Here is a 19,788-nt window from a genome sequence, read left to right on the forward strand (position 1 = left end):
ATGAGACAAAGTCCATCTCTAAATAGCTCAAGATTACCCTTTCTTATTGAAAACATGTCTTGCTCATGGTTGACTACCACAGAAACATTCTGTGCATTTCTCTCCCTCACTGAATGTAATCTCTTCCCAAATGCATTAGCTTTTATTATTTTTCTAAATTGAATCTGATTATTTTTCTGCTTGGGGTACAAATATTCCCGGTTTTTCTTTAATTTTTCTGTGCTCTCTGAAGTGTCCATGCTGCCAATTTGGTATTACTTGAGTGATCAAAAAATCTAATTGGTGACAAATTCCCAGCAGTAACCTACAAGTTTAATAAAACAAAACCCAGCAGCATTTGTAAACTGCCACCAAAGACCTGGCTTTTACTGAAGTTTCTCACCACAGAGACATCCCATTCCCACCTGACAAATATATACCATCTCTGCATGCATTTGGAACATGTGTATCACCTATCTCTGAGCATGCAGGTGATAGCCATCCATCAGAAATTAGATTAAAAAGCAACTAATTCCCCATAACTCACTAAGACACAACACTGGATGGAAGAAAACAGGTGGTCAAAATTAATCCAACCTAGAACTGAAACCCCAGCAGGGGCAGAGGGCTTTGTACCACATCAGAGTGATCTGAAACAGGCGTTCAAAGCACAAAGCTCAAATTTGAACGAGTTCCATCACTGCCAGCAGAAATGGACGAAGAAAGGAGGTCACTCCCCTGACACTCTGCCTATGAACCTACACTGCTTGCCACTGCTCCTCAGCTTTTCCAGTTAACAGTTTACGTTGAAGTTCTCTTCAGAAACAAGGTGAGTTTGGGATTTTTTTCCAAATTACAAATCTGCCGATCTCACTAGTTAGAATTATCAACTCCACAAAACAGATGTTTGCCTGAGGGAGGGAAGACACACAAAAAACTACATTGGAACAAGTGACATGTAAGAATTCCTAATTTCATAAATAAATATGAGAACACCATATGCTGCAGAATAAAGACCAGTAATCCACAGCTGCCAGAGATACCTTGGAACAAACTCTTTAAGCTCCAGAGCAATTAGGATAGAACCTGACAAACATAGCAGGCTTCATTTCAAAATGGCCATGCACAATGCACAATAGCCATGCAAGCTAGACTTGCTTGCTGATATCAAGAGGAGACCAGACCTCACTTAGAGGCTTGAGAAACTTGCAAAGTGTTGAACAAAACCCCCAATATTATCACAGCTTGAGTATGGAAATGCAACACCCAGGTGTGAAAGTTAACGCTTCTAACTTTGTGTCATAGAGGGTGCAGGGACTGTGCAATCCTACCCCTGCACCCTCAATTCGGCCATTTAGAGGCAGTGAGCAATCAATATCCTTTCCAACAACCATACATAAAAAAGGAAGCTACCAGACAAACTAGGCTGCAGAAAGGGCAATACTATTACTAAAAACATAAAAAAACATGAAGGACTAGAATTCTCCAATCTGACACTAACTTACTCCAGGTTTTCCTGTGTTAACACTTGCCAGGATTACCACTTGGCAGCTTCCTGCTTGTCATCAGCTAAACTGTCATTTAATAAACCAAATCTGAATGACAACAGAGCCTAAAAAAGCAGATCAACAAAGAAACAGAAAGTTCAGAGAGACTACTTTTTCTACTCTCTGTGGTGTCCAAACAGCTTGGACTGCCTTTTCTCCACCATTTCTACCCAAGAAACATTTCCCACTTGCTATTGCAGCTGTGTTCTCAGGGACGTGTCTTTACCTGCCCACCTCCTTTCAGGGGAGAGGGGTGGTGAAGGGGGTGGAGGGTTTTGTAAAGAAGCCATGGCACAACAAAGTGGAAAAACATTAAACACTTCCTGACACCAACCTGCAGCACAGGTCCCACCTCAGTCTTTCAGTCAGCCATGTCAGAGCACTTACTTCACATGGAGAAACTTAAGCTATTTTTAATTTGCAATTTGAAGAGCTGAGGATCCCTTCTCACTGTCTAATACGATGCCCATAGACATAGCTCCAACAGCAGCAAACCTGTTCTATCTAGTGTATTTTAAAACACACATTCAAGCTGTGCCTAATACATCTATTTTAGTAAGAGACATTATTGAAGACGGTGGCAGCAAGCAAGAGTAATTTCTCGGAATAGAAGAGCAAGTTAACTATAGGTCAATGTACTGCTGAAGATGTGTAAAACAGAAAAAGTTCCTTTTCCATAAAATCCTTAGAGGGGAAAAAAAAAAAGAAAAAGTAACGATTACAGTCCTCATTTATGGCCATCTAGGAATGGTTCCCAGTGAAGAGAGGGCATCTGAGGTAAGTATGACCTGGCTGCTCCAGTCTGTGTCTGCACAGGACTGAATACTGTCAAAAGCTGAACAACTTGGTCTTTCTCTTAGTCTTCTCTTTGCTTGTTTTTCAATACTCATTTCTGTAATACTTTTTTTAACACTGAAATAGTCCTCATGCAGCTGAAGTGCTGTAAATCATGAATGGTATGACATCAGCATTGTATCATGGTGACACCGGTTTTGCGTACATAATAATTCCTTAAAGGTTATTAACTTCTTTATAAATAATGGGATAACTCACTTCCCTAGGCATTGCAGCAGTGAAAACCTCTTTAAGGAGTCAGTCAAACCAACCAACCAAAAGAAGGTGGAGCAGAACCATCTTTTCAGTTTTTGGGAGCATCATGTTAGAACTCCTTCTCTCGCTCTCTTCTATATATTATCCTCACCTTTCTTTCTCTAAGAAAGTAGAAATATTAATCTGTACTTCCTGTCCCCTTTCCAATGCAAAGTTTTGTATTTGCTTCCACTCACATCCTACAGCACGTCCAGAAGAAAAGAAAGTCTTCCGTAATGCTGAAGCTTAAGCTTATGGGATGCAGGAGCACCTATGGTAATCACCTCATCTTCATGAGGGAGAGAAAGCAAGGGCCTAAAGAGAGGGTCTGGCCCACCAGCCTCAGTCCTAGCATGTGAGAATGTGTCTGGGCTGCACTCATTAGCCCAGATCAGAAAGCAGATTACAAAAAAGCATTCCCCTGGGCTAACACTTTGCCCTGTCACACCAGCAGTTACCAATGCCCACTGCCCTGGTGTGGCACATTGCTGATTCTCCCAGGACACCCTAAGCCCAAACGTGCTGCACATCCTTACATGTTCTCATAATGCACAGCAGCAGGACCAGGCAAAACAGGATCCAGCTGCCCAGGTTTGCCTACTGTGGCCACATGACAGTGTCATGAGAGCAGATGAGGTACACAGGAACTGGACTGAGCCAGGGCGGTGTGTTTGGGCCCGTTACATGGGATGCCAGGAGCAACCTACATTCTCTTCCCAGTGCAAGCTCCCAGCTGACAGCCAACTGCACCTAACAGCACAGACACAACAAAGTTGGGCTCCAGCCAACGTTTCAAGTGGAGCGTACAGATAGATGTTCCCACCAGGCTTTGACCAGTGGAGTACATCTCCTGCATTACGCAAACCCTGCCCTGGGTGTTTCGTGGGAGCAGCAGTGATTCCAATGTGCTCAAGGCCCTCTGAGCCTACAGCAGCTTCACACCATGACCCAGTTACCAAATCTGGGCAGACAGCTTTCAAGGAAGCTTAGAAGGACCAGGTTGTTCCACCATTTTAGCTTTCCTTACAAGAAGGCATTGTGGGCCATGACTTAGGTGTGGTCACCAGTATTTGCTACTATGTGCTGTGTGTCCAATGACACCACATCTAAACTGGAATTTCATGGCAGCAAGTGCAGCTATCAGAAGGTTCACAAAGGATTCTCAGATACTAAGTTATGGGGAAAATAGTAACTGGAAAACAAAAAATCTCTACAGTCACATCTATATTTATTTATTTAATCTGTTGGCCTAATCTAGGTTTACAAAACTGTAATTTGAAATATTTGCACTCTCCTGCCTTTGCAGAGGGTTAGGTTATTAACCTAGACAGGAGGTTAATGCTGTTCAGGTGAGGGGCCACAGTTACAACATCCAACTGTCCATGCTGCAAACACAACAAGTTTGATAGGACAAACTAAGCTACCGATTTCAAAACTGAGCAATGGCAGCAAAGTGACTTCTTCATAACCCACTCTGCAGCCCAGACAAAATCTTCTTTATGTTCCCAAACAAGAACGAGTCCTTTTACAGCTTATGTTCATATAATATAGGAACTCTGCTGCTTGGAGCTTCGGTACCAACCCAAGATATATTTAATCAAATTCTATTTTAAAGTATTTGTAACAGAAATTTTGCTCTGTCCCCAAAGAAATCAAGACAATTGTGAAACTATTTAATTGTTAATGTAATCACTTACAGGACATTTTTATAAGACTGTAAGTGAATTCTGGAGTTGTAAGTGACTTGTGGACACCCGATCAATTTTTAAATTTGATTTACCACTGCTGCACACCAAAAACAGTTCTATAAACACCCCACACAACACAAACCCTACTATTTAAAAAAAAAAAAATCAAAGGTAGCTCCACAGTCTTTAAATCTGCTTAGACAAATGTTGTGGCTGTCACCATGAAACTAACTACCACATGAAAGTAATTACTAGTCACGCAGTATGTCAAATTTATTTACCTGCAAACAAATATTCTTCAGCATTAAGTGTTACTAACTCCCTTTTATAACTGTATTTTGAAACGTACATCCCTCCTGTGGTATAAATAAAACAAACAAGCACAAATCATGGATTTGCTTCTTACATGATAGAGGTGGTAGGAAAACAAAGCAAAACAGCTAAATATTTCCCACAGGGGTGGCCTGGGCGGGAGGGACACACACCACACCACCGATAACGTGTAAGCTGTATCTGCATCAGTAGCGTCCTGTCAGTAAAATATACTAAAAGTACCAGAACGTTTATATACTTGATTATGCGTTTTACAAAGAAACAGACACAAGTCCTACAAGTCTCTAAGAACATTTCGGCAACTGCAGAATTTCACCTGGGGGAGTGGGGGGAGTGCATCTGCAGACAGCTCCCTACACCTCTGCAAAACACGACTAAGAAAAAAAAAAAAAAAAAATCAAGTCCATAAACGCTGCACAGCCACCTACACACGCCAAATGCCCACGGAGAGAATCACACCCCCGTCGGCAAACACTCAGTGGTCCGCAAAGCGGAGCTGGGCTGAACAACGCGGCCGCAGAAGACAAGAGGAGAAAATGGGGGCGGGGGAGGTGGGAAAATGGGGGGCCCTCGGCTACTTTGCTCGCCGCTGTTTCAGAAATATCACAAACCACCCCCCCGCCGCCCACACCGCCGTTTCCCCGGGGGATGCTCGCGCAGGGGCCGGGGCGGGGGCAGGCCTGAGGGGAGACCCCCGCCCCGCCGCCCTCTCACCCACCGCATCCCCGGGGAGCCAACAGCTTCCTGTCCGCTCCGGGCCCGCCGGCAGGACGGACGGCCCGGCCGGGGCCGCCTGCAGCCCGGGCCTCTTCGCCCCCCACCCCGCCCGGCCGTGCCCGGAGGCCGGCGGAGAAGCCCACGCCCGGGGAAGGCGAAAAAAGAGCGGCCGCCCCCTTTCCCGTCCCTTCCTTTCCCTCCCGGCCCCGCACAATGCGGCCGCGCCGAGCAGGCCCCGGCCCCGGCGCTTCCTTCCCCCAGCCCTTCCCAGCCGGGGAGCGGGTCACTTACATGGCTGGAGCCCGGGGAGGAGGAGGCGGCGGCGGCGGCAGGGGAAGGGAGCCGGGGAAGGAATCAGGGGAAGGGGAGGGAAGGGGGGAGCGAGCCAGCGAGCGAGCGGGGGAAGGGGGCGGCCGGCGAGGCGGGCGGGCTCTGCGGCGGGCGCCGAGCGAAGGCCTCACTGGGCTCCCGGCAGCCGCCGCCTCCTCCTCACCATCCCCGGGCGGCGGGGCGGCTCCTCCTCCCCCTCTCGCAGGCGCTCGGCCCGTGGGGTTCGCACGCCCGCTCCGGCTGCCGGCTCGCCTTCCCCGCCGCTCCGCCCTGCGAGGCCGCCCCTCGCCTCGCTGCGCCGCCGCCTCCCCCCGCACCCTCGGGCCGCGCTCCCGCCGCCCGGGCCGGGCTTGTCCCGCACGCGTCTCCGCGGCGCTCGCTCACACCCTCCGCGGAGCGGCCGCCGGGTCCCGCCGCCGCTTCCCGCCCGTGCCGAGGGGCCGCCCCGCTCCGCGCCGCTCCCCGGACGGGCTTCGTGGCCTCGCCACCCTCCGAGCTCCCACAGCGCGGCGGAGCAGCGCCCGCCGGCCCGGCCTCCTCCGCCCACCCGCCGGCCCGGCCCCAGGCCCCGGGGGCGGCGTTTCCTGGCCCCGGGCGTCCCGGTGTTCCCCCTTCCCCTGGCACAGCGTCCCGGCCCTGGACCCGAGCGCTGGGGACGCTGTGCCCCGGGAGGGATGTGGCCTCTCCTGACTCGGCCTGTGAACCGGCTGCCTGGGGCATGGACAATTTCACAGAATCACAGAATCAATTAGGTTGGAAAAGACAGGTCATCGAGACCAACCTATGACCGAACACGACCATATCAACTAGACCGCGGCACTAAGTGCCATATCCAGTTTTTCCTTAAACGGCTCCAGGCACAGTGACTCCACCACCTGCCACTGAAATGGGCAGCCCATTCCAATGTCAAAACACCCTTCCTGTGAAGAATTTCTTGCTAATGTCCAACCTAAACCTTTCCTGGTGCAGCATAAGATTGTGTTCCCTGGTCCTGTTACTGATTTCCTGGGAAGAGAGACTGAGCTCCACCTGGCTACACCCTCCTTTCAGGGAGTTCTAAAGAATGATAAGGTCCCCCTCCTTCTTTCCAGGCTAAACACCCTCAGCTCCTTCAGCTGTTCCTTGTAAGACTTGTTCTCCAGACCCTTCACCAGATTAGTTGCCCTTCCCTGGACAAAGGGCAACCCCAAAAAAGAGGGAGCCAATCCTATATAGGTGAGAGGCCCAGGCAGCCCCAGCATTTAAGACTCTAGGAAGTGCCAGGCTCCTTTAAACCTCTTTGGGTACTTCCAGCAGGCCCTCCCAAAAGCATGGAGTGCCAGTCCTGCTTCTCTGCCCTCAGAGCTTTCTTGTCCTTACACTCCACATGAAAATACCAGATGATTAAATAATAAGATACCACTGTACCTTGGAGGATGCTCCAATATCCTTTTCCACATTGGACAGGCTGCATCAAGGAACTGCCAGTGGAGGGCCCAGGGTAGTGATTCTGGATGTTGCACTTGAGGCCATCCTGCTCTCACAGCAGGAATGGCTCAAAACATCACAAATTGCTTCAACTATTGCTTACAGCATGGCAGTATTTTTGGTAAGGTTTTTGAGAGCCATTCTGCTCTACAAAACAAAGTTGTGGAAACACCTATGACAGATTAATGTTCCTTCACCCTTCTACTATCAAAATTTGTCTTCTTCAGTCATTAAGGGATTTTGCTTATTCTCAAATTGACAGTGCCATAAACGTTAACTGGGTTGTAAGAACTGATTGGATTTTTTCAGAAACATACGATCACTGATGATCACATTTCTGCAATTGGAAGCTGGCTGGAATTTAGGAAACAGTACATCTTCCCACAGCTTTGCGCTGTTGGCAACATAAAAGTGCATAAAACACATTTACAGCAGTAAAGCTAGGGAATACAGCTCTGCCTTTACAAACCTATTGGATATAATAAAAGGCTTTTTCACCACACCATTTTGATGATTGCAAACGTTTACTGAAATTCATTTTCTTCTTCTGCTTTGATCAGCTAGGTCTGACTGATCATATCTGTCATCAGGGCTCCTGAGTGTCAAATGGATTCCTGGATTTTGGGTACACCAGTGTGCTAGAAGAGCCAATGATGAGGCAGAGGAGAAAATGCTTCACTCTTCTTCATGGAGGGTGATGAAAGAGTAATGCCTCCTTTCCCACCAATGTACAGAGAAGTTCCTGCTGGCAAAGCAGCTACACCAGTGTGGGGTTTTCTGTGTGTCACCTTTAGGTTTACTGGAGCGTATTTCAGCACAGCTTTAAAAATGTACCATTCAGGCACTTCAGCAGAGTAAGCAGGCCCCATGGTACTGGCCCAGTTACCCAGGGCAGAATGGAATGGCTGTGAGAACTAAGATATAAAGATAAGGGAAGGAAAAATCTGGGTTTGTGATCACATTTTGACCTACCATGCATTACCTTCAAAATACTTAGTGGTATTAAAATGTAGGTAGTCCTTAAAGATATATTTAAAATCAAATTCATCATCAGTGTGCAAAACTTGCAGGCAGCTTAGATGACATGTATTTTATTTAACAAGAACAAGGAAAAAATTAATTTATTAACTAATTTTGAGCCTTCAGACTGTAGTTACATCTAGAAGTGAAGAGTGCATGTAAGTATAGGAGTTCACTGGCTATGAGACACTTCTGTCCAGGCAGGGGGATCTCTGGTAATAGATCTGGTTTCAGGAGAGCTTTCTCACCTTCCTGACAAGCCCTCTCCTGATTGATAAGCTCCCAGGCCGCATGGTGTGCAAGGTCATTAGGACTTCCCCCTGCAAATGAAGCAGCAGTTTAAAAAATAAGATCATAGAGTAAACAGTTTTCTGTCCTGAAGAGAAGAAAATAAACGTCCGTTGTTTGCTAGAAAGGAAGTACAATTAAAAAAACCCCTCCAGATTTCAACATGAACATATTGTTTAGATTTGCCGACTGTTGATTTACCATGATGAAAGACAGGCCCAAACTAGAAAGTTTGGATCCTGATCTGGATCTGACATTCCCCAAATCTGAAGGGGAAGTGTGATTCAGAGTCTGGAGTAAGGGCTTATCTTTCAAACACAGTGAAGTACTGTGGATAAAAATACCCAGGTAAAGTAGGAAGTGCCTGGTCTGCAACAACAAGAGTGACTTTGTATCAACAATGCACAAAAGCAGCTTTTTTTTTTTCTTTGGGAACAATGAAATCACTCAAGAATTGTTATAAATACAAACAATGTGGGTTTTATCACTCAGCTATCATCAGTGGGATTATAGTCTATAAACCCTAATTTTCAGGGAAGTCCCTAGATTTCCCTGAGCGCTTCCTCAGATTTCACATCTGTTAACTCCAGTTTATTAAGTGCTTCAGGATAAGGTGCATCAACTGAGCCTTGGTATTACATTACCCGAAAATATTGAATGTGGGAGTTAGTGGCAAAGAATGGATGATTTCCAGACAGTGTATTGATACCACGCCAGAAGAGCAGGCACTCCTGTTCCCATCCATTTTTAACACATGTATAGGTAACAATTAATTCAGTGTCACTTAAAAAAGTTATTTCTAAATGTTTAAATTATGACGCTTTGGATAAAATTATCCAGTCAGGTATAAGAAGAAAGACTAGCATGGTAAGATGAAGTGGAATTTCTGAGTTAACCCCCAGTGGAACAAGCTCAGTTCCATGATTTAAAGTAATGACAGCACCTCATTCACTGTGGGCCAACAGTGAATTTGTTCCTCCCTTTGTAAAAGGTGGGCTGTGCTCAGACATACTCAGAGGAAAAAATTATATGGCATCTTATTAGAATTACAAAGCTGGTGTTTCAGTCTAGGCATTAATAGCTTTTAAACAAACAACTCAGTTTTGTTCTCAGAGAAAAATCTAACTCAATAAAAATAGAAGTTAGAAGTGCTTTTCACAGCACCAAATATAATAAACATAGTGGTGCTTCTAAAACTGAACTAATCCAATGTTTGAAGGTGTATTTCTCCATAGCAAAACAATAGCAGGCTCTCTGGAAAAAGTAATAAATATAATCATGCTGAAACATTGTGCATTTGCTTTTTAGAAATTCATCTTGAGACTAGATGTATGGTTCGTTTGTACTTTTCTGGTGAATTTCTTACAAAACCACTGTCAGCTGAACTGGTAATGTTGCTGGAGAGCAGCACTGAATGAGGCCTTGCTGCTCTTCCTCATGGCTTGCTAGAAGGACTCCTGGACAGGAGACCTAGCTTTGGTCTCCTGCTTTTGTTCCTGGGATCCTAAAACTAGACAGCCTTGGAACAGCAGGGTGCCAATGCTGTTAATTCCAAAGGGAGAGCACTACAGTCCTCTGCACCAGGAATAATGATAGCCATGACAAGGGGCAAACATGCTGTGGGGAGTTTGATACATAAACAGGAACCAAATTGGTTTGCATAGAAAATGCACTAAATAAAACATACAAAAATAGCAGACATATCAGTTCTGTGCCATACCCCAGCAGAGTTGCTTTTGTTGTTACAATAATAACCACGAGTCTCAGTCTGGACTAGGCACCGTTAGGCGCTGTAGACGCACGTCAGAAGACATGGGCTTTGATCTGAAGGGACTGAAGTCTGCTTCAAACCACTGCTTTTCCCCCTTCCTTGTAAAGTGACACGTCATGAATTCTTAGATCAGGAAAGAAACCTGAAAAAGCTAAACTCTGATGATCTGTGTGAGAGAACATCACAATTTTAACTATAGTCAGATAGGCAAATCCTCTGAGACTGAAATACTGACATTATAGACACATACTAAAGGAAAAGTAAAAACTTTCAGGTTCCTGTTGCATTCCCAACCCTCACACACCCAGTGCTGATTATATTCTTCACTTAAAATTACGGAACTTAGCATGGTATGGGCATATAAACTTGGGGGCTGTTTCAGTGGTTGATTACCCCTGCAGATCCCCACATGCAGATCTCTGTGAAAGGAGCATCAGCCACGCTGCTGGATGAGGACACAGGCACAGCAGTGGGTTCTTAGAGTACAGATTCTGGCCACATAGGTCTCCAGGTGACAGCCAGCACAGAGCAGCTCAGTCTTGCTCATGACATTTGCAGTTTTCTAAAGAGCAAGAGCTGCAATCAAGTTTTTAAGGTTTTTAAACATTATGGTGACAGGGACTTCCCATACCCTTTAAAGTGTTTATACATATGACATTTACCCAGTGGACTGGCAAGTGTTTTTATTATTTGCATAATAATGCTAGAAGAGAGGGGATTGCTTGTAATTTCTTCAGTGTGTTTTTAATGGCATCTGCATGCACACAACAATCGACTATGCTTTGAATCACCTGCTCAAAATTATATAGTTTGGAAAATTAAGGGCAGAAGTGATCGTTTCAGCATCATTCTGGTCTGACACTCTGGCTACTGCAGCCATAAAATTGTGCTTACTGATATCTTCATCTATATTCAGATTCTGCTTTATTTGTAAAACAAGAAGCAGTCCTGTGAAAGGAGAGGTGCAGTAATAATTTATATATTATTTTTTGTTGTTGTTGTTTGAGCATGTCTCTCCTGTGTTTCTTTGATGTCTAAGCTTATACTACTACTTGCCTTCAGTGAAATCACTGAGAGAACCTTTTCTGCCAGATGTCTTGTTGTGACAAAAGTTTTGAATGCATTTTCTAGTCTTTGGCTAGTTCTATACTGGTTTTGTTAGCTGTTTCTGCAGATAAGCTTGTGGCTGCTGCGCTCTGTGGCCAGAGTGAGTTCCATGAGGTCCATGCTGCTCTGAGGGGGCTGGGCTCCTCTCCAAGCCCAAACCCTCTTCCTATGCCCTCAGTTTGAAATTCCCTGAGAGCAAAAAGCTGCAATGCACTTGGTCTGTGGGAGCAGTAGTGGCCCTGGAGGAGTGATTTTCTGGAGTGATTCTGTGGATATTGAGGACCCCATCTCCAAATCAAAGGTGTTTCAGGGAAGTGGGGGTGCTTCAGGCTAGCTTTAATGGGATCCCATGGACTACCCAGTGATGGCCAGAGTTCATGTCAACTGCTCTGGAAGATCACACTGCTTTAGGTTCACTGGAAGGGTGCTCAGTTCATGCACTCCCAGACTGGTCTGTGATACAAACCTAACTGCAATAAATTGATGTGATCTGCCTCAACAACACAGTCCTGACTCAAGCATGCTAGTAGAGAGTAAGGCATTGAAACCAGAACTTAAGTGGATATTAGGGAGAAGTTTAAGAAGATATTAGGAATAAGAATGAGACACATGCACTGCAAAATTCAAGCTCAAAACCCCTGCACACGTGCTGATGTAACATTTACCTATTTGGTTGCCCACCCCACCCATATACTTGGCACATTGCATCAGTTTTCTTGGACCTCGAGTCATCAGACATTGCCTGTCTGCTGAGCTTCCCATCCCAGCCTGGAATAGAAGGGCTCATGCATTAGCTGGATCCAAGAGAAGCCTGTGTAAGTTGGGACAGGACTATCCCTCAGGGCTGTGTGGGACAGAACCCACCTCTCCACACGTCCATGTCCAGTGCCGAGCACCATCGCTGCAGGAGCTTCTTGGTGCTCCTCTAACATTCTGATTTTTAAAATAATAAAGGCAAACGTGAAAGAAATCAATCTGTTGACTGGCATTGCGGTCTTCAGTGCCCTCAGCCTTGTCATCTGCATTCAGCTGGAGGAGCGACTGCTCCTCAGCCATTTATTCCCTGCCAGCCCGGAGGGAATGAAGCCCACTGTGTTCCTGTGCCGCATCCAGCCTGGCGCTCACACAGCGTTCCCGCTGCGGCCCCGGAGCCTGCCAGGACAGGCTGGCAGTTGTAGGGAATGATGTCACCGAATGGGCAGGGCTTCTTTGCCACCGATAACATCTTAGCAGATGTCCTCCAAACGTGCTCACAGCTCTCCCATTATAGCATCTTTATTTTCCATCTACCTTTCACAGTCCCACCTTTAAAGCTAGCTAAAGACTGTGTTAAAAACTGAAGAAGAGCTTTGCCAACATTACGTGTTTTTTATTTATTCTTGGGCTGAAAAACTTTACATTTCAGTAAAACACCACTACTGAGATACTTCAAAGCATATGGGTACCAGACTATCACCGAAAAAGTTTATGATTTTCCCTCGTTCATTTACCCTCTTCCAAAATAAAACAGGGATCAAAGAAGTTGCTACCCATTACCTATAATGCTATGTTCCCCATAAATCCTGCAGGTTTTACTCTCACCTACTGTGCCCCATCCCTATTTAGAAAATCAGATCTACCCCAGGATATCCTTCTGGACGTGTAGAGTTCCACTGAAATCAGCAGGGATCTGTTTAAGGACATGCCTGCAGAGAGTATCTGTTATTCTATATTTACACAGTACCCAGCATAATAGGACATGAAACCTGATTAAAGCCTCCAAACACTAGTGCCATGGAAATCAGTCTTGTTATTGACTGATGACTCAACATGTCTGGATTTAGATGGAAGAGGGCTACTTTCAATTCCCAATTCTTTTATAGACTCCCTGCATAACCTAGCCAAGTCATTGAATCTCCATACCTCAGACACTCCTGTATTTAATGCAGAGAAAGTCAATCACTGATTAATTCCCTTCTCCCAGCCCATTCTGCGGTTTTTGATTATAAGTTTCTTGGGGCAGACATTGCCTCTTGTGAAGTGTGAGGACAGCACACAGCACCAGGGAGCTCTGGCAAGCCTATAAATGATAAAATAACAATCATGTGCAGTAGCACAGAAGCAGCTGCGATTGTCCTAATATTTGTCCTCATAGAGTCATTTTTAAATTGAAAGCACACCTGGGATAATTCAGTTCCAAAAGAGGCTTGACCTGATCCTGGGATGACAACCTCCGAGTAACCTGAGCTACTGCATTGCCTTTAACAAAATAAGAAAAGGTAAAATGAAGAAGAGTAATAGTTTTGTGGTTTTTTTGCAAAATGTAAAGCACTATGGATGGATTCAAACCTTAAATAAAATACCAGCAGCCACACAGCTTTCCCTCTTCATGAGAACAGATGTGGGAAGCCATTATTATAATTTGCAAATAATGTTACCCCCTTATGTGTGTCATTGGAGCTTTTTAATGACATGGATTCAGCTAGAGAGTTTCTTACATAACACTGTTATTCTGTTTTCACTTCAGATGTAGTTATCAGGTGATGGTTTCCCATGTAAAGGTTCTATTAATAAATAGCCATCAGTTACACAGCTATTTAGCTCTCAAAAATTAGTGTTCTGAAACTGTGAAGGTATTTCCTAGGCTGAAATATTTGCCAAAATTTAAGCTCAGGAGCAAGCATAGCTCCCTGCTGGTATGCCACACAACTTGCACAGACGACCATTATTAATACAAATCACTTCAATTAAAATTGACATGTGAGCTAATTAATAGAATGTTGATTGATAAACAAGACCTTGCTCATTTTATCCAGGCATTTGTTAATTACCTGTCCAATGTTGCAGGTGACCAGCGAGGATACACTCCTGCTCTAAGGAATGTTGTGCCGTTTGTGTATATTCCAGTTACCAGGGATTGGCTATACCTAGAAAATAGCAGTATTTTTTAGCCATGCAATATTAAGTTTTGTGTCTGCCTGCAGTCGCAGATGGGATACGGTATGCATCAGTTCACGCACAGTAAGGTAAATAATACCTGCCATGTGATGCTACAGTAATTTTTCACATTATTTGCTGACGGTATGTATATTTTTTGTCTTCTCTATTCCCCCCCATTTCTGAGTGCACTGGCAGCCTCCACAGCGCTCTGTAGCAGTGAGCACACTGCGACACTGTTGCAGGGGTTCCCTACAGCAGAGCCTTCCCAGTGCCATTGATCAAGCCACAAGCACTAGTTAAGTAATGCAAGGTTGCTCTAATTCCCTGACTCATCTCCTGCTCCCCCTGGAAATCCTAAATTGGTGCTGGAAACCAAACTGCAGTCCTCTGCAGCAGGATGAAGTAACTTTGATTGCTGAGTCACCATGCTGACCCACACAGCTCAAATGTATAGTTGGCAATAGTCAAAAATGCTCGTTGTAATCTTACCGAGTCGAGGTACAAACTGCATATTCCCAGGAAATGCATTCAGCCTGGCTTTCAGCTGGGGGCTCAGATTCTCCAAATCACTATTTGTGTGGTGTTTACAAAAACACATTCCATTTTAAGTAGCCTTGAATTATTATATTCCTGGGGTCCTTTTTTTTATGCATGTCATCTTAGGGCTAATCAGCATTCTGCTCTTGCGTTTGCAACAGCTGAGAAAGTCAGATCTTAAAAAGCCATAACTCCTCGACAATTTCTGCCCGTTGATATCTTGTACAAGCTGTTTGGGTGTAGAAAGTAATGTGGAGGAAAATTGAAGATCAAATTATTCGCAGGTATGAATTAAATCTCTTGCTTTGTAGCCGCCGACACATCTCCATGCTGTGCGTGGTGAAATTCTCCTCATCATGTACTGCATGCTTTTACAAACACTGCTGTCCTCCTGAGCATGATATATGTTTCTCTGATAGAAATCTGTGTTTTGCCATAGTGCCATTGCTATGAAACACTTCTGATAGTGTTAGCTGTGAGCCTCACTGTTTTAGCCTCAAACCTTTCCTTCTGGTCCGCGATGTGACATGGAATGTGTTTGATGTGAGCCTGACTGCAGAGAGAAATGGAAGAGTAGAAACACTTGCATGCTACAGTTTGTTTCTAAAATTGATCTTGACCAGTCAGCATGAAATGCATCATGTCAAAACAATTGCCATGATGCTCTTTCGTTAGGAGAAGTGATTCCTCTCGGACACAGGGCAAGCAGGCGTTGAGGGGATGCCTCTGCTGCTCCTTGAAACTGGCTGATAGAGAAAATTCTGCTTGCAATTCAAAGCAAATCCTGGAAACAGATTGGTGTAAATAAAGATGAAGGAAGAGGGGACTCACATCAGAGAAGACACAAATGAAAAGGCATGTGACCAGTTTAAAATACGAATGAGCTTCTGTTAAAAGAGCTCTCTTCAGTGACCTTCTTTCCTGCCATGTGACCAAATTCTTCAATCAGGCACTGTAAAGGAATGCTATATTTGTCTTTATTTTCATTTCAGATCTAGCCACATTAGTCTATACTTTCTGTAATCATTTATTGCACGAATAATCTCACTTTCTGCTGAAGTCAAAGGGTATTTTTCTTGAAATGCCTCTTCTGGCTCTGCTCTGGGCTTCAGTGATGGTGCCTGCAAGCTTTCAGAATCCCAAGGACCTGGGGAGGTCAGTTCCATTCCATCTCAGGCCCATCTGGGAAGGGTGAAAGTCCTTTTAAAGCCAGCAAATAGCTATGGAAGGAAGCTGATCTCTGTGCAAGCTCCTGCGCTGAAGGGCGAACTTCTCTGAAAACAGCCAGTCCCAGCATGAGCAGAGGGTCCCTCTCTTTGGAGTTTATATTTAACCAAGACAAATGTCCTAAAAACAGGCAAAGAGAGGTAGCAAAGTGGGTAACTATATCTATGCAGCTTCTGTAATTTCTCAAAATCCTTGCTGAATCCCAGACCTGGAGGCAGCATTCACTTGGTTGCACCAGGTGCCAGATGCAGCAATATGGCAACTCCTTCTTCTCCACTGCCCCCACTTAGACTTCCAAGGATCACAGAAGTATTTCTGACATGCTCCAACATTGAACAAAGCAATCTCTGATCTTAAGGAGAAAAAAGAAAAAAAAAAAAAAAAAAAGAAAATAAAAGAAGGGTTCAGTTTAATACAGGCAACTGGCAGAGATTCAAATTGCATCTTATTTTAGCCAAAGCTGTTCACCAATCCTGAGGAGAGATGTGAATTTCATCTCCAGTCAGATGCCTAATTATTCCTTTCTCCTTATCTTGCTTTTAAGATCTTGCCAAGGCTGCACCCATCCCTCTATCTCCAGGCATTTGAATACCACTCAAGAAATATCTGAACCCTGTGACGTTCGGCCTGTTTTCCCATCACCATGTAACCTCTCAGGAACCCCTGCAGATGACAGTGTCTGACAAAGAGCACCTCGTGCTGGAATGATGCTGCCTCTTACCTGTAGAGGTACCACTCCATCCAGAAAGGATCTCTGAGGCTGTCAGCCTGCCCTCACCAGACAGGAGCACGCCCTTTTCTACAGGGTGTTTAAGCAGAGCTGCTGTGTGACAAATAATAACATCCATTTTGCTCTAGGCAGGACCCAGGATTGAATCCACAGTCTGTTATTGACTACACAGTGGGGGCTTCCTCAGATTGCTGAGTCTAAATGAAAGAGGATGGCAAAGAGGGTAAAACATGCAGGTTGTGCAGCACAAAATTAAATTTTTCAAAAATTCCAGTTTTGTTTTCCTTTCCACCCAACTTTCTCATCTTTCATTTCCTTCCCACCCATGTTTTCTGCAAAGGTCCCTTTCAGAGACACACCATGAATTTGTTTTCTTCAGAGCTTGATTTCAGTCTCACCAAAGTCTGTGTCAGTCCTGAGGAAGGATGTGAGATGATCACATCTGAGCCCCAGAGGAGGGACACTTTGGCTTCTGGCAGGGCATCAATTATAGAGTCAGAACAGATTTTTTTTAATGTGTCAGTTACAATTAGAGGAGTGACCTGAGTGATGGATAACTCTTGTGTGGCTTCTACAGGGGCCAGGTTCACCCAGGTAAGGGTTAGCTCCACTAGGAGAGACTGATGGCACTTTATATTGCCTGGGAGACATGCTGTACATGCCACAGGACTAGTTTCTTAACATATCATGTAAGAGGATGCTATGGTTTCCTATATCATCTTCCACTTTTAGATCTGCTTATACTGTATCAGTTATAAAAGTGATTATTGTTTATTACCTTTGGCTTCAAAAATGGCCACCTGCCACTTTAGAGTACAGGACATGCTGAGGAACAAATTTATTTCAGCTCCCTCTCATTTATTAGCAGCTTTGTGCTTGGGCTTCAGGTTTGAGCAAGGAAACATTGAACAAAATTCAGATTGGCTAATGCAGAACCAAAGTCTCTTTTTTAACCTTACAGACCTTTCTAAAACACATCAGTTTGTGTGATCCCTGGAGAGTATGTGACACCAAAGCCCTGCTCTAAAGAGCTTGACTGTGTTTCTCATGCTTTAGACAGAGCAGGCATCAGTGACATTGATACATAATTTAGTCACCACCTTGAGGGTACATTAAATTAGCAAATTCCCTAATTTGCTAGGAATTCACATAGATGAATTGATGATTAAATAGCTGATTGAACTGAAGAACCCAAATGGAGCAGTTTGTTGCTAATTTAAATACTCTCTATGTCTAGACCACTCTCCTTGTTACATTCTAATTGACCTAATTATTTCCAAAATCACCCTTTTAGTCATTTCTTTTGCATTTAGATCGTTCCATATGGGGGCTGGATGTGGGAGGAGGGCTGTTCTGGCGTATTCCAACAGCAGAAAGTATTTTAAGCATTTACTTTGGATGGCAGCAGCAGTAATTCCTTGTGAAGCTGTAGAACTTCAAGTAGACACAGGGAGAAAGAAGATTGCAGGCTTCCTGTTTGAACTTTTCCACTGCACAGCCACAATCCACTTTAAAGATGTCTGAATAATGACCACATCTCTGGAAAGGTCTCAATCCTGCCATCTCACAAGCTACTGTTTGTCAGCTCAGCCAAGTGGGGTGATTGTTGTAACCATGGGCCCACTTTCCCTCCCATAAGGCAGTGGAATAGCCCTTGCTTGTGGGGAAAAACACTACAGTTGCTCTAGGGAGCTATTGTTATTGCTTGTAGGAGCAAGCACCCACAGAGTTACCACATCTCAGCTGACATGAGGTGGCTTGTTCGCTCGTGGTGGCTGCATTGTGCATCTGAGCTCCACGGAGACCTGGGCTTCCCTCACATCATAGTATTGTCTTTAATTTAAAGTAGTGAGGACAACAGCTGTTGGATACAGGAAAGCTAAATGTTAGAACACATTTCTAGTCCTCTAGATCCTCTATCTTTAATGTCAGAAAAAAAAAAGCTAGGCAGGCTGTAAATACTCTGCATGGAGAATCCACCATGGTTGCTGGGAAGCTGTTGCTGTGGCTCATCATTTGTCCTGAAAACATGCTTTACACAGTCAGGCTGAACTGGAAGTGTTTCACTTGCCAGCTCCTGATCATGTTTTACCTTTGGTTGTTCGATGTTCACCAGAAGTTATGTACAATCATCAATGGAGCCAGAAAGGCTGTAATTACGTTTAACTCTTCTAGAATGCACAGGCAGATAGCAACCTGTGTGACCAAAGCAGCCTTTTGATTCCTTCATTTAGAGAGAGAAGCTGAGGGAAAGAAAAATTACTGTCCCAGGTCCTACACAAAATCAGTGATGGTGCAAGTGGGAAAATTTGGATGGCTTGGTTAAAGGACTGCCTCATCAGGCAGGAACATTTTAACATTTAACATTTTAAACATTTAAAACTTGTATCATCCTTAGCCTGTCCTTACTGATCTCAGCTGAGTTACTCCTCGCTCACATTTGGTGGCTGAGAGAAGGAGGCTTAAGATGCACAGACATGCATTTTGTTATCCCTGATGGCTGCTTTGGTTTTTATCAGCTTTCTGTAGCTGGATATGTGTCAGTCAGATGTTTTGCCAGATGTTTCCCCCAAACGGTCACATAAATGAAAAAGCTGGAGCAAGGCAGGAACACACCTGATTGCCACCTGCCTGCCAGTGCCTGCCGACTGTGTTTGCCAACGTATGGCTCTGCTCTTCTTCAGTCAGCCTCAGAAGACTGGCCCATCCAAGGGAGCCAGAGCAGGTGCTGATGGCCACAACAATTGTGAGCAGACAATTACAGTGGCCACCCTGCCCTTTCCCTCACTTCCTTTTCAGGAGTTCAGGACCGTTTGGCAGGGGCAGGTTGGTTTAGATTCATTTAGTGGCAATGCTGGAGGCCTGGATAGAAGGGCAGTTGTACAGCCATGATCAAGAAATAGCATAAAGCTTGTTGGTATGAATGATCCTGCTCCAAGCAGCCTTTCAACAACTCTCCGGTAAAATTTCTTTTCCGAATCTAGAGTGCCAGGTGGGTGTTTCCTGGATCTGGGGCTTTATGGGAGGTTTTCAGCTTAC

The 19,788-nt window shown here is 44.8% G+C and overlaps 1 protein-coding gene across 2 annotated transcripts in view; it reads right to left on the bottom strand.

The window, feature by feature from the left end:
• The window catches only part of AKT1 (AKT serine/threonine kinase 1), a 76,781-nt gene extending 70,998 nt beyond the window's left edge, over positions 1-5,783 (bottom strand). The window contains exon 1 of one of the 2 annotated variants that reach the window (XM_058849166.1): positions 5,645-5,783. The gene's annotated coding sequence lies outside the window, so the exon portion shown is untranslated. Of the gene's footprint in view, positions 1-5,354; positions 5,495-5,644 lie in introns of those variants that run through there. The other variant, XM_058849174.1, reaches the window with a different exon arrangement.
• Between the last annotated feature and the right edge of the window lie 14,005 nt (positions 5,784-19,788).

The sequence above is a fragment of the Poecile atricapillus genome, chromosome 1, assembly GCF_030490865.1.
Source record: "Poecile atricapillus isolate bPoeAtr1 chromosome 1, bPoeAtr1.hap1, whole genome shotgun sequence".
NCBI classification, from domain to species: Eukaryota; Metazoa; Chordata; class Aves; order Passeriformes; family Paridae; genus Poecile; species Poecile atricapillus.